Genomic DNA, 14,610 nt, shown 5'->3' on the forward strand with positions numbered 1-14,610 from the left:
ACTGGAGTGGGTGGACTTTCCTTTCTCTAGGGGATCTTCCCAACCCAAGAATCGAACCCAGGTCTCCCACACTGCAGGCAGATTCTCTACCAGCTGAGCCACAAGGGAAGTCCAAGAATATTGGAGTGGGTAGCCTATCCCTTCTCCAGCAGATCTTCCTGATCCAGGAATCAAACCGAGGTCTCCTGCATTGCAGGCGGGTTCTTTACCTACTGAGCTATGAGGGAAGCCCAGTATCTTAAGTCACTTGAATGACTTAGGATAAATTCACTACCCAGCTCAGCTCTGCACCCCTTCATATCAGTCAGCTATTTCTATTTATAGAGAAATGTTTTGGACTTTAGTTTAATATCCTTTTAATTGAGCCCCAACTCTACTTGCCTGTAACTCCTACATGTCAGTAGAGTGTTCATTTCTTTATGAGGAACTAGCCTTGGGACATCGGAGAAGGCAATGGCACCCTACTCCAGTGCTCTTGCCTGGAAAATCCCATGGCCGGAGGAGCCTGGTGGGCTGCAGTCCATGGGGTCGCGAAGAGTCGGACATGACTGAGTGTCTTCACTTACACTTTTCGCTTTCATGCATTGGAGAAGGAAATGGCCACCCACTCCAGTGTTCTTGCCTGGAGAATCCCAGGGACGGGGGAGCCTGGTGGGAGACTGTCTATGGGGTCGCACAGAGTTGGACACGACTGAAGCGACTTAGCAGCAGCAGCAGCAGCCTTTGGGACATCGCCATGCACTTGACGTTTGTGTTCTGATGTCGCATGTTAGTACACATGATAGATTGCTAGTGATTGAGTCAGCAAGTCAATTAATGCCAAAACAAGCTTATTTAAATTAAGCACGTCTGTTGTATCTGACAATATTAAACACTCCTTCCCCTTGATTAAAATTTCAGAATGTGTCTTCCAGTCACTGTTTACACATCCCTACACACAGGAGATGTAAAGACATGTGGGTTTGATCCCTGAGTCGGGAAGATCCCCTCGAAGAGGGCATGGAAACCCACTCTAGTATTCTTGCCTGGAGAATCCCATTGCACAGAGAGGCCTGGCAGGCTATAGTTTATAAGGTCACATAGAGTCAAACACAACTGAAGCGATTTAGCAGGCACTTCAGACTCCTAGGTCAACATTCCCCTTGTCAATACCCACAAATATCCAGTCTCCCCATTCAGCTGTCTTGGGTCTCTCAGACCCCGACTCAGATAGGCCTGTTCACAGTTCCTTATCAGACCCCCTTCTCTGACCCCGTAACTCCTCCCAAGTAGCCACCAGGCCTGGCATGTCATTTCATGGTGACAAAAGTCTTCCTAAACACCTTTCACTGGGCTCTGCTTTTATGTGACCAGTGTGAAATAAGAATTCAGGGTCTCCTTGGTGAAAAACTGAGAATTTCAAGACAGTAGGAGCAGGGAGCTGCTTTTTTTTTTCCTCTCAAGATTTTTTTTTTAAATGCACACCCCTCACACTGCTAGCATCCCCATGCCCTGAATTTTCCCCAACTCAGGCATAGCAATGTCTATTTTAACTCATGTGCTGGGTGTGGCTCCTGCAGTTGTGGCCCCCACTTACCCCAGCAGAACTCTCACGGTCTACCTAGACCTGTCTGTGACTCCTTTGTAGCATGGCCCTTCAACTGAGCAAGGTGTGTGTGCACGTGTATGTATACATATACATGTGTGCACTTAGCACTCTGAAGCAACTTAGCACACACAGATATGCTTTGGTAAGTAAGTAAGTGTTAGTGGCTCAGTTGTGTCCAACTCTTTGCGACCCTATGAACTGTAGCCTGCCAGGCTCCTCTGTCCATGGGGTTCTCCAGGCAAGAATACTGGAGTGGGTTGCCATGCCGTTTTCCAATATGGCAGCTCTCTGGAATCTGGATAGTTCAAAATTTCCCAGGCTGAGCCAAGGTTGGGAGCCACTGCCCTCACAGGAGGCCATCCTCTCCCAGACATAAACCTCATAAATGGACCTTAAATGGGAGTCTGGTCCTTTAGGGTAGGAAGATATGATGTTCTTGAATTTATAGCTGGAATAACCAAGGCCTTGGAGACTATATGACTTGTCCAAGAGATGGAATGGAGCAAGGACTCTGTGTTTGACTTCTAGGGGGCATCTCTTTCCACTGTCCACGGTACTGTTCACACCTCTGTGTGTGTGGGGGGGGGGGGCGGGGGGTGGTGGCAAGCTCTGTGAGCCCTCTGCATGTACTTGCTGCAACGGCATTCTAGATTACAACCCTGGAACTGACTTGAGCACACAGTCACATCCAGACTCCACCTGCTGGAAATCGCCTCTAAAGCCCCTGCCTCCCATCCCCCACACTCCTACTCTGTGTTCCTCTGGTCTTTGCACAGAGCTGTCAGAGAACTGCCATGTGTTTTTGCTCACATCTCTCCCCAACTATACTCCAGGCTCCTTGAGTTGGTCATGCACGCTCTAATTAGGTATTGACAGACCTGGGTTTGGTTCTTAGTTTGGCTGGTGTATTAGTTGGCTGCAGCTGCCATACAAAGGACCAGAGCCTGGCTGACTTAAGACAGTAGAACATATTGTCTCACCGTTCTGAGGGTTGGAAGTCCAAGATCAAGGAGTTTTCAGGGTTGGCTCCTTCTAGGTTGTACGGGAGACTCTGTCTCAGTCCTCTCCCTCAGCTTTTGGTGAGTGGCAATCTAGTGTTCCTTCTCACCCTGATCTCTGCCTTCATCTTCCTATGAGGTTCTCCCCTTGTGGGTGTCTGTGTCTAAATTTCCCACTTTATAAGATCCTAATGACTTCATTTTAACTTGATTGCTTCTATAAAGATCTTATCTCCAAATAAGATCACCTTCTAAGTTATGGGGGGTTAGGACACCAACATAACCTTTCATGGGAACGGAATTTAGCCCATCACTGGTTTCATAACTTTAAGCAAGTAGCTGAGACCCATAGAATCTTGGTTTCTTCATCTGTGAAATCAGGATTTTAAAAATACCTACTTCACAGGCTTTTTCTTAATAACTATTATCAGATTAGATAAGGGATTTAGTTTTGTTTTCGAAGCAAGGTACAGAACAGTGAGTTTAGTTGCTATAATCTGGGTTAAAAGAGGTGGGGCAACCCTCCATCCATTCTGTGTGTGTGTGTGTAGGGGTGTTGGTGGGTGGGTGTGACAGATGCGTGCCATAAATTGCCTATCTAAACCATCAGACCATCAGAGCCTAAGGCAAGCCCCAACAGAAACCACGTATCAAGTAAACATGCTGACTTCCAATTTTTCACTCAAATGTAAGGCCATATCAACATTAAAAATCAAGAGTAGGCACTTTTGGTGCTGTTAAATCAGCTTTATCATTTTGTTTACAGTTGGCGGCAGGTTCCCCAAACTTCCTGATCAGATCTTCCGAGAGAGTCGGTTCCGGTTGGTCTGAGCAGGACTGAAGGATCTGTGTTTCCCCAACCCCTCAGCTTGCCTCATGGGACCAACCCAGGAATCCCAGCAAAGTAGATGAAGGCTCCTCTCACCACGGCGGGCCTGACTTCTCATGTCCTGCCGCTGACTGGCCAGGTGTGAGTCCATGAACCTGGGGGTTCAGTTCCCTCAGTTCCAACCTTGTGCCTGATTTTGAGTTGAGATCCCACAATCCTTTCCAGCTCTAACATGCCATCCCTTGTCTTGTCTGTTCAGACTTGCCTGGATTATCGTATGCTCCTTGAATACCCCTGGCATCTTTTTCTGTGCATCTTTCCCCCAGCTGGCCCGGTCAGTGTTCTGTGCTCAGTGGGTAACCGGCCAAGCTGACCTGCTGATGGGCCAGAATTGAATGAGAAGAGCAGCTGGGGAGCCAGTACAGGCGAGGAAACCTTCAGTGAAGCCTCTCCCTGCTCGAAGGTCTTATTCTGCCCTTCAGGGAAAGCTGGGGACCCAGTGGGGCGGGTTTGTTTCAAGCTCACCTTTCCATACTTGGTGAATCACTGTTGCAAAAGATGGTTGGTTATTTAAATATCCTCGGCAGACTCACTATTCTACGATGAGCCAATTGTTTTGCTTTTGTTTTGTTTCATCAGATGAAAGAAAGTGTTACCCTCCTCTGCTGGTGGGAATGCAAACCGGTGCAGCGGCTTTGGAAAAACATTTGATAGTTTCTTAAAATTCTAGGTGTACACGCCAGAGAAATGAAAACATGTCTACAGAGACACTTGTGCGTGAATGTTTACAGAAGCATTATTCATAATAGGCAAGAGGTGGAAACCACCCAAATGCCCATCTGTAGATGACTAGATAAACAAATTGTGACATAGACACACAATGGAACACTGTTCAGTCATGGAAAGTAATGAAGTGCTGTTACATGCGACGGCTTGGATGAACCTTGAAAACAGAACGTTAAGTGAAAGATACCAGACCAGAGGGTCCCGTATTCAATATGGGTCCCCAAATTTTTGGCACCAGGGACCAGTCTCATAGAAGATAATTTTTTCCTGGATCAGGGGTGGGAATGGTTTCAGGATAATTCAAGCATATTACATGTATTGTGTGTAAGCCTTATTTCTATTATTATTACATCAGCTCTACCACAGATCATCAAGCATTAGATCTCAGAGTTCGGGGGCCCCTGCAATGCTGTATGCTTCCTTTTATATGAAATGTCCAGAATAAGCAAATCTATAAAGATAGAAAGCATATTAGTTGGAGAAAGCATATTAAAGCCTTGGAGAAGTGGAAACAAGAATGACCCCTCCTCCCTGTGGGGTCCTCGGGGTGATGAAAAGTTTTGAAACTAGAGAGAGATGAAGGTTGCACAGTTCTGAATGCATGAAATGCCGCTGGGTCATACCCTTTAAAATGGTCCATTGTGTGTTATGTGAATTTCACATCCCTGTAAACACAGAGGAAAGGGTAAAAGAACGTGTGGTGGAGGGAAGAGAGGGAGAATGGGAACGAGAAGGAGGGAGGTGGTATGATTATGCCTGACATGAATTTTCTCAGTTCAAAGGAAAATGTGACCCTGCGTCACTGAAACAGAACAGGGTATTAGTCTGATTACAGCAACCACAGATCTCCTCTAAGGGCTGGAAGTGTCATCATTTCCTCCAGCTAGGAGCAGCGTTTGATACTGTGAGTCACAAGATGCTGTGGTCAGTGTGAAGTCTTTTCCAGCATAGAGGATTCTGCTCTGACTCTGAGCCACACAAGTTTCTTCCAGCTCTGGGGTCTGGTCCCCAACCTTGGGGCTCAGCGGGAACTTGGGGGACCCAGGACAGTGTGAGCCCTTCTAGGCTGCAGAGTCACCAGGCCACAGGTAGAGACCCCTTTGTGTCAGCTCTTAACTGGGTAAGACCTGCTTTTCCTAGTGCTTGGCAGGGCAAAGATTTGGATTAAAAAACAATGGGGATTCGAACTGAACAACAGAGAGGACATGCTGGTGGTCAGTCTGGAGGTCGCTTTGGAAGGGTCTCGGTGTAAGCCCTTTGCTGCCCGTCTTTGTAGCCCTCATGTCATATCCCTTTCAGAGGAGTTTGGATGAAAGTCTCAGGTGAAGTTGACCGTGTAACAAGGCCAGTTCAGGATGAAGACGGAGTTCTGCGGAATTTATTAACTCAGCAGCCACACCCACGTGGGATATCTGAATGGCAGACCTTGGCGGCTAGCCTTCATTTCTGCCAGCAGGTGTACCCTACTGGGCCCTGGTATCTACTGGTGGGTATGCACAAACAGCAAGGCCATACTGCATAGCACAGGAAACTATAGTCAATACTTTGTGATGAACTATTATGGAAAAGAATACGAAAATGAATGTATATATATACACATATATGTATAACTGAGTCACTTTGCTGTGCAGCAGAAATTAACAGAACATTGTAAATCAACTATACGTCAATAACATTGAAAAAAGGAAAGAGGCCATCATGACCCAGTCTAAGCTATGCCACAGTCAGGGTGAGGGTCTCGTGGTGCATTCCAGGCTTCCCTAAGGAAACACGTTCTCTTAGGAGGCTGAGCCTGGGAAGATCCAGGACTCCGCTAGGACAGCCAGTCAGTTTCCTCTAGCAGTTCAGGTAGTGATTTGTAGTTCAAGATCTGTGCTCAGAATGTAACAGAGAAGAACTTTTGTATTCTATTACAAGGTAATCTCTAAAGGGATGTTGCCTATAAACTTAAATTATATACAATTGCCTATCTCTGGCCAGAGAAGGCAATGGCAACGCACTCCAGTGTTCTTGCCTGGACAATCCCATGGACGGAGGAGCCTGGTAGGCTGCAGTCCATGGGGTCGCACAGAGTCAGACATGACTGAAGCGACTTAGCAGCAGCAGCAGCAGCCCATCTATGGGAACCCTGCTTCCCAGGTAATGAGCATTAAGATAAAATACCTTTGTTTATCTCACAGGAAACAACTTGACCAAGCCCACCTGTGAATGACTACAGGCAGGAAGAAATTAACACATTCCCTCCAGAGACAGACAAGAACCAGGAAATGTTTGACTTGACTCCCCTTCCTTTTAGTATAAAAGGAGCCTGAATTCTAACCCAGGCAAGATGGTTCTTGGGGATGAGTCTACCATTTTCTCCATCTGCAGGCTTTCTGAATAAAGTTCCTTGCCCCAACAACTCATTTCTCAATTTATCAGCCTGTCATGAGGCGGGCAGTATGAGCTTGGACTCAGTAACAGAAGGATGACCTTCTCAGCTTCACAGCCCCCTGGTGAGCCCCTGCTGGAGTCTCCTACTCAGTGGGAAAGATGAGGTGGTCCTTGAAGGGATAATCACCCTTTAGGAGTCCTCACTGCCCGGAGCCTGTTCTGATGTAAAATGCACAGTTCCGTCAGATTCCTGTTGTGATGGCTATTTTCTTATTTGAGTTTTTGAACAAATGACTTCATTGTTCTCCAACCTGTGACTTTCAGTAAAGCACCCAAGTCTTTTAATCAGATCATTAAAATCAAATGAAAAATTTAGTTTTCATTTAAAAATTTAAATGAAATTTCATTGAATATGGAAAAGTATTCATATTTACTTTTATAAAAGTACAGCACAGTTGTGAGACTGTAGTCCTGACTTGCTCCCCGCACTGCACTCCCCCCATACATAACCCTGCCTGAATACCACCCTGGTGCTCCAGTAATGGAATCTGTGCCAGGTCATGTCTCCAGGGCTGGAGCTTATGGCCACCCCATCACATGGTGTGGCAACTCATGCTTCTTAATCAGAGCATCAGATGACTTAGCGCAGTCATGCTCTTATTTTTACAAAGCTTCTCTGCAGCCACGCCTGCTCTTAGATCATGGGCCTTTCTTTGGCACCACTTCAACAACTCAACTAATTTCCTGTGCCAAGGGCCCTTTCTCCAAGATTTCTTCTCACATGAACCACCCCATTATAGCCCAGACTGACTTCAGGGCATTCACCGGAGGGGAGGGGCCATTCCACTGGTTTGGCTGCTGTGAAAAAAGAGCTGTGGAATTGAAGACAGAGTGAAGACTGGGTTTGACTTCTGCTTTTGCCCCTTGGTAGTTGTGTGACTTTGAAAAAGTTACTTAACGTCTCTGGGCTTCCCATTCTACATTTGTGAAACAGGACTTATAAACAGGAGGCAAAAAAAAGAAAAGAGCTCAGTCCCCAGAGAGGGACAGAGATGCATTTAAACCCTACCTCTGGAGCTTGCCCAGACTGTGACCCTGGCAATCCCCTGACCTACCAAAGCCCCAGATGTCAGGTATTATGAATGGGAGACCCCACCTGCCTCTGGGAGTCCTTTGAAAAATTAAAAGAGAAAATGTATGTGTCGTGCCTAGCATGTGTTTGGGCACCAAAGAAATGTTTTTGTTTTTGTTGTTGTTGTTTTTACTATAAAACAAAGGTCAACCATGCCAAATATCTAGCTTCATAAACTTTGAAAGGATTAAATTCGTAATATATATATGAAAATATGCTGTAAACTATAAAGAATCTAAAATGTCATTATCATTATTGTAATCTATTTTTTCTCTCAGGCCTATCAAACTGTAAAAAGTTTGGAAAAAAACAGTACAATAAATATCTGAATATTCTTTCCCTAGATTCACCAGTTGTTTGTTAGTATTTGCACCCTTCTTCTGTATATCTGTATCTATTTCAATCTCTATTTATCGACTTAGCACCACTGTCGAACCATTTAAAAGTAAGTTGCAAGCATTATACTTGACACTCAATTGCTTTAGCAAATATCTCCTAAGAATAGCATCATTCTTTCAGCGGTAAAGAATCCGCCTGCAATGCTGGAGACCCAGGAGACACAAGTTGGATCCCTGGATTGGAAAGATCCCCTGGAGGAGGGCATGGCAATACACTCCAGTATTCTTGCTTGGGAAATCCCATGGACAGAGGAGCCTGGTGGGCTACATTCCATAGGGTAGCAAAAAGCCAGACACAGCTAAGCGACTGAACACACGCATATGCTTTATATAACTAACTACTATTTTTACCAAGAACTTTACCATACATATAATAATAGTGTCTTATGTACAGTCTACACTTTCTCCAATTAGACATGCAGTTCCGATACGGGATCCCACGTCTCATTTGGTGACTGTCTCTTTAGTCATCTTTCATTTTATTTTGATGTAGACCATTTTTAAAGTCTTTATTGAGTTTGTTACAATATTGCTTCCGTTTCATGTTTTGTTTTTTTGACCACGAGGCATATGGTATGTGGGATCTTAGTTCCCTGACCAGAGATCAAACCTGCACTCTCTGCACTGGAAGGCGAAGTCTTAACCACTGGATCCCCAGCCTTCTTTACTCTAGAGCTATGCCATTCAATACAGAAGTCCCCAGTTGTATGTGACTGTTTTTAAAAAAAAAACTCTTTTGGAGTATAGTTGATTTATAATGTTGCGTTAGCTTCAGGTGTACAGCACAGTGATTCAGTTACACATATACAACATCCACCCTTTATTTTTGTTAGATTCTTTTCCTAAATAGGCTATTACAAAGTATTGAGTGGAGTTCTCTGTGCTATACAGCAGGTTCTTATTAGTTATCTGTTTTATATACAGTGGTGTATATATGTCAGAAAAATGTGGAATACTTCACAAATTTGCATGTCATCCTTCCACAGGGGCCATGCTAATCTTCTCTGTATCATTCCAGTTTTCATCTATGCACTGCCAAAGCAAGCACTGGCTCTTGAACCCTTGAAATATGGCTGGCCCAAATTGAGTGTATTCAAGACTCAGCACACACAAAAAAATGTTCATTATTTCATCAGTAATTCTGCATATTGATTGCATATTGAAATAATACATTGAATGCATTGGGCTATAAATACATTATTAAAGTTAGTTTTGCCTGTGGCTATTTAAAATTTTTAACTTGCATATATAGCTCACATTACATTTCTATTGGACAGAACAGTTCTAGAATATTTCTCTCTTGTCATTTTTTTTCCTCTTGTGATGCTGACATTTTTGTTGTTGTTGTTGGCATACTGTGTGACTTGCAGAATCTTATTTCCCCAACCAGGGACCAAACCTGGGCCCCAGCAGTGGAAACTTGAAGTCCTGACCACTGGACCACCAGGGAATTCCCAGACATGAACATTTTTGAAGAGTCCAAGCCAGTCGTCTTGTTGAAGGCCCTACAGTCTGAATTTGTTTCCTTTTGGGTAGATCTGGCTTAATCTTTCTGACAAGGATATGACCTGGGTGGTAGTTTACAAGGCATCATGTCAGGAGGCTCACAGTGTCTCGTTGTTGGGATTACAAAGTCTGATTGCTTGGTTATGGTGGCATCTGCAGACCTCTCTGATATAAAGTCCCCCCACCCTTGTAGTCAATAAAGAACCTTAGGTGATCCTCTGAGAACACGTGCACATCCTTCTGCACCATCCTTTATCTAATGGTGTCAGCATCTAGTGATGATATTTGTCTCTATCAAGAATCGCTCCAAACAAACTGTCTTAACTTTTTAACTCAGTGCTCAAATAATTTCCTGTTTGTGCCATTTATCCTAAGACAGTGTGGACAATTCGCTGACTTATAAATCTCATCCATTACTGGATGCATAGCTTTCCCTGGCGTAGAATCCAGCTTGTATTTGTGCTCATGTCCAGTCGCTCAGTCGTGTCTGACTCTTTGTGACCCCATGGACTGTAGCCTGCCTGGCCTCTCTGTCCAAGGGGTTCACCAGGCAAGAATACCGGAATGGGTTGCCATTTCCTCCTCCCGGGGGTCTTCCTGACCCAGGAATTGAATCTGAGTCTCCTGTGTCTCCTGCATTGCAGGTGGATTCTTTACCACTGAACCACCTGGGAAGCCCTATAATTGGGAATACCACATGTTTTATATCATCTTTATTGACAGTTATTTAGTCCTGTTTCTTTCTATTAAAAATATTGATTCCATGAACATCCTTTTAAATGGCACATGCAAACAAAATGGCACATTCCTTCTTTGAGACATATTCCTGGAAGTGGTATTGCTGAGTATATTTACTGAAATTTTTGACACATGTAGTCAGATGGCCCTCCAGAAATATTGCACTGTTCACACCTTCAGTGAATCATCCAGGATGCTTTCAGCTGCAAAGGAACAACAATCCCCAATATAAACTGGCTTTAAGAAAAAGATATTTATCTTCTCACACAAACCAGAACCCCAGTTGAAAGGTACAATATGCACTGTTTTTACTCAACTTCATTTTTTCGAAAGATACTGGTTGGGAATCAACAAACAAACTGCATGTTGACAGTTTGGAAAATAATGGCTTGAAATACTTGGATTCCATTCTGGAGCTGGAGACAGGCAGCTACCTGAGCAAATTCTGACTTAGGAACGGAGGAGTAGAGATCCATCATCTCATCTACAAGGGCGAGCAAAGCACACTGTTCTCAGGCCCTCCCCTCCCTGGACATCACTCAGCTTCCTAGTCCTTGCCAATCTAACAAGTGAATAATCTCTTTTAAAATTTCATCTGTGAAACAGATGGCATGGGCAAGCAGTATTGTATAGCATAGTATTATAATATTATGAGGGACCCACCTGGATTCATAGTCTGAAAGCACCACTTATCAGCTGTGTGAACTGGGACAAGTTATTTAAACTCTTTGTGCCTCTGGCTCCTCATCTCTAAAATAAAAATGACCATATCTACCTTATAGTCTTGCTATGAGAATGAAAAGATATAATTTGTGTAAAATGCTTAGCACAATAAGTGCATTTCAAAAAGCAACTGCTTTATCACGGGCAGATTTCTGTTGCTCTGTATGTGCGTGCTAAGTCGCTTCAGTCATGTATGACTCTTTGTGATCCTATGGGCTGTAGCCCACCAGGCTCTTCTGTCCATGAGATGCTCCAGGCAAGAATACTGGAGTGGGCTGCCATTTCCTTCTCTGGGGGATCTTTCCGACCCAGGGATTGAACCCGTGTCTCTTACGTCTCCTGCATTGGCAGGTGGGCTCTTCACCACTAGTGCCACCTGGGAAGCCCCTTCTGTTGCTCTATCAGGTTGCAATAGAATCAGGACTTGAACCCACAACCCAAGGGAGAAGAAGTCAGCTGGCACTTAATCTGTGCTGGCCTGACTGTATCCTGGTTTTCTGACCCCACAGCTCATGATGCAGATGGAAGGGAAGGATTGCTTGTGGGGCACTGGATGCTCTGAGAAAAAATATGATGATGAATCTGTCTTCTAGGACTTCACTAAGCAGAAGACGGCAGACAAACGTTAAAATACAGATGCCTTCAGCACAGACATATTTTACACGCAGTACACCCCTCTCCCTTGCCCTCAACTTTGCCCCCATTCATAGGTTCACAGCCATCACTTCACCAAGTCTGGTATCTTCCTGCAGTCTTTTTTTTAAATTGAAGAATAGTTGATTTATAATGTATTAATTTCTGCTATACAGCACAGTGACTCAGTTATACACATATATTCTTTTTCTTTTTTATCAATAAGTATTTTATTTTTTTAATATAAATTTATTTATTTTAATTGGAGGCTAATTACAATATTGTATTGGTTTTGCCATACATCAACATGAATCCTCCACGGGTGTACATGTGTTCCCCATCCTGAACCCCCCTCCCACCTCCCTCCCCGTACCATCCCTCTGGGTCATCCCAGTGCACCAGCCCCAAGCATCCTGTATCAAACCTGGACTGGCGATTTGTTTCACATATGATATTATACATGTTTCAATGCCATTCTCCCAAGTCATCCCACCCTCACCCTCTCCCACAGAGTCCATAAGATTGTTCTATACATTTGTGTCTCTTTTGCTGCCTTGCATACAGGGTTATCGTTACCATCTTTCTAGATTCCATATATCATATATATTCTTTTTCCATTATTCGTTTCCATTATGGTTTATCACAGGATATTGATAGTTTGCCGGGAGCCAGCGTGAGGAACTCCACCCACGGCAAAGGTCATGAGGAAGGAGGCTTAGCATACGCAAAGGTGGGATCAAGCCTCAGGAGACGCCCTGTTACCGAGCATCTACCCCCCAAAACCAGAGTCTGCCTGCTTTACTGTGTTATGCTTTCCACCTACTCTTCTGACATTAACAGGGGGCTCTCCCCCCACCACCTTTTTCTGGAAAAAGTTAATTGAGGGCTTTTAGATAATAAGTCTCCTAGGCATAATAAGAGTGTTTCAATCCAAAAACCCCTCTGATGGCTTTCTAGCCTGCCTGCCAAACTCTTACAGCTGCGCATGTGATCGTTTGCAGCCTCCCGACCGCGAGAGGCACAGGAAGCTTAAAACATCCTAGGAATGTAGGGGCTTCTGAGGAATCAAAATCATTTAGAATAGGACTGATTAAGGGTTTCGTTTGTTGAGCCAATACTTGCTGCCAAATTTTCATATCTCTTATCTGTAGATATAGTTGGTATATAGAAAAAACAGGTATTAGCCCTGGTATTAGCAACATTAGATCTTTGAGTTAAGTACATTCTTTGTTATAACCCACTGCACCTTTGTTCTACAGGAATGTAACTTTATTTAGGACTTTGAGGGTGATGCAGATTAAGAAAAAACACTTCAAGGGAAAAAGAGTTTTCTGGTTGATAGACATTTATCTAGGAAGAGAGCCATAAAAATCTTTACAGGCCTCTTGGCCAGAAGATAATGTAAACCACCTGAGACCTTTTGTATAAGGGAAGGTGTGCAAAAAGAAAGCCTGGTCTCAATAAGGGTCAGGACTGCTGCCCCCGCATAACTCTGCATATTCCATTATTTCTTTATGTACAACTTGGGGTATATAAGCTACTTTTGAAAATAAAGTTGTGGGTCTTAGGTCTGGCACTGATGCTTGGTTCTCCCATGTCGTTCTTTTCTCCCTTTTCTGGCTGAATTCCCATCTGGAGCGTGGAGGCTCACCGTGTCTTCTTATTTGCCCTGGCTTCTAAGACCCATGCGAGAGGGAGCCCAAGGCGGGGAACCCTCCACCATTCAAGCGGGCGCCGGTGGCCTGCGTAGACGGTGCAAGTTCCTTGTCTTGGAACTTTATTGGTTTTCCACGTAAACCAAGTTATTCAGCCTCTTTTCTCCACTAATTTTCCTACCACACTATTTCCTAATCTCTCTTTATATTTCTAAATAAGTTTTTTCTCACCGACTCCATCCCCGCTTTGAGTTACCCTGGATCCACTGGGGCTGGACCCCGGCAATAGTTCCCTGTGCTATATAGCAGGACCTTGTTGTTATCCATCCTATATATAAAAAAGCTTACATCTGCTAACGCCAACCTCCCAGTCCACCCCTCACACCCCCTCCCTTGGCAACCAACAGTGTGTTCTCTGTGTCTGCGACTCCGTTTCTGTTTCAGGGATAGGTTCATTTGTGACACATTTTAGATTCCGCACATAAGTGATGTCATATAGTGTTTGTCCTCCTTCTGACTTCACTTTAGGATGCTAATCTCTAGTTGCATCCATGTTGCTGCAAAGACATTATTTCATTCTTTCTTATGGCTGAGTAGTATATATGTACCACATTGTATATATGTACCACACCTTCTTTATCCATTCATTTCTCAACGGACATTTAGGTTGATTCCATGTCTTGGCTTTGTGAATAGTGCTGCTATGAACATAGAGATGCATATATCTTTTTGAATTACAGTTCTGTCTGGCTATATACCCAGGAATAAGATTGATCATATGTTTTCTCTATTTTTAGTTATTTGAGGAGCCTCCATACAGTTTTTCCATAGTGTCTGCACCAACTTACATTCCCACCAAGTGTTGGAAGTTTCCCTTTTCCCCATATACCGTCCAGCATTTGTTATTTGTAGACTTTTTAATAGTGGCCATTCTGACCAGTGACAGGTGGTACTTCTTTACAGATTTGATTTGCATTTCTCTAATAATTAGTGAGGGACAGGGAAGCCTGGTGTGCTGCAGTCCATGGAGTCACAAAGAGGCAGACACGACTGAGAGACTGAACTGAACTGAATAATTAGTGATGCTGAGCATCTTTTCATGTGCCTCCTGGTCATCTGTATTTCTTCTTTGAAGAAATGTCTACTTAGGCCTTCTGCTCATTTTTCAATTGGATTTTTTTTGTCAGCAACTTATATGAGCTCTTCTATATTTTGGAAAGTAAGCCCTTGTTGGTCACATAATTTGCAAAT

General features: G+C 43.9%; 1 non-coding gene across 1 annotated transcript; it reads right to left on the bottom strand.

Moving 5' to 3' along the window:
- Positions 1-9,045: 9,045 nt before the first annotated feature.
- On the bottom strand, positions 9,046-9,150 carry LOC128049083 (U6 spliceosomal RNA). The gene has a single exon (XR_008199455.1). It is a non-coding gene; the product is annotated as a U6 spliceosomal RNA (small nuclear RNA).
- Positions 9,151-14,610: the final 5,460 nt, after the last annotated feature.

This window comes from Budorcas taxicolor, chromosome 5 (assembly GCF_023091745.1).
Source record: "Budorcas taxicolor isolate Tak-1 chromosome 5, Takin1.1, whole genome shotgun sequence".
Classification (NCBI taxonomy): Eukaryota; Metazoa; Chordata; class Mammalia; order Artiodactyla; family Bovidae; genus Budorcas; species Budorcas taxicolor.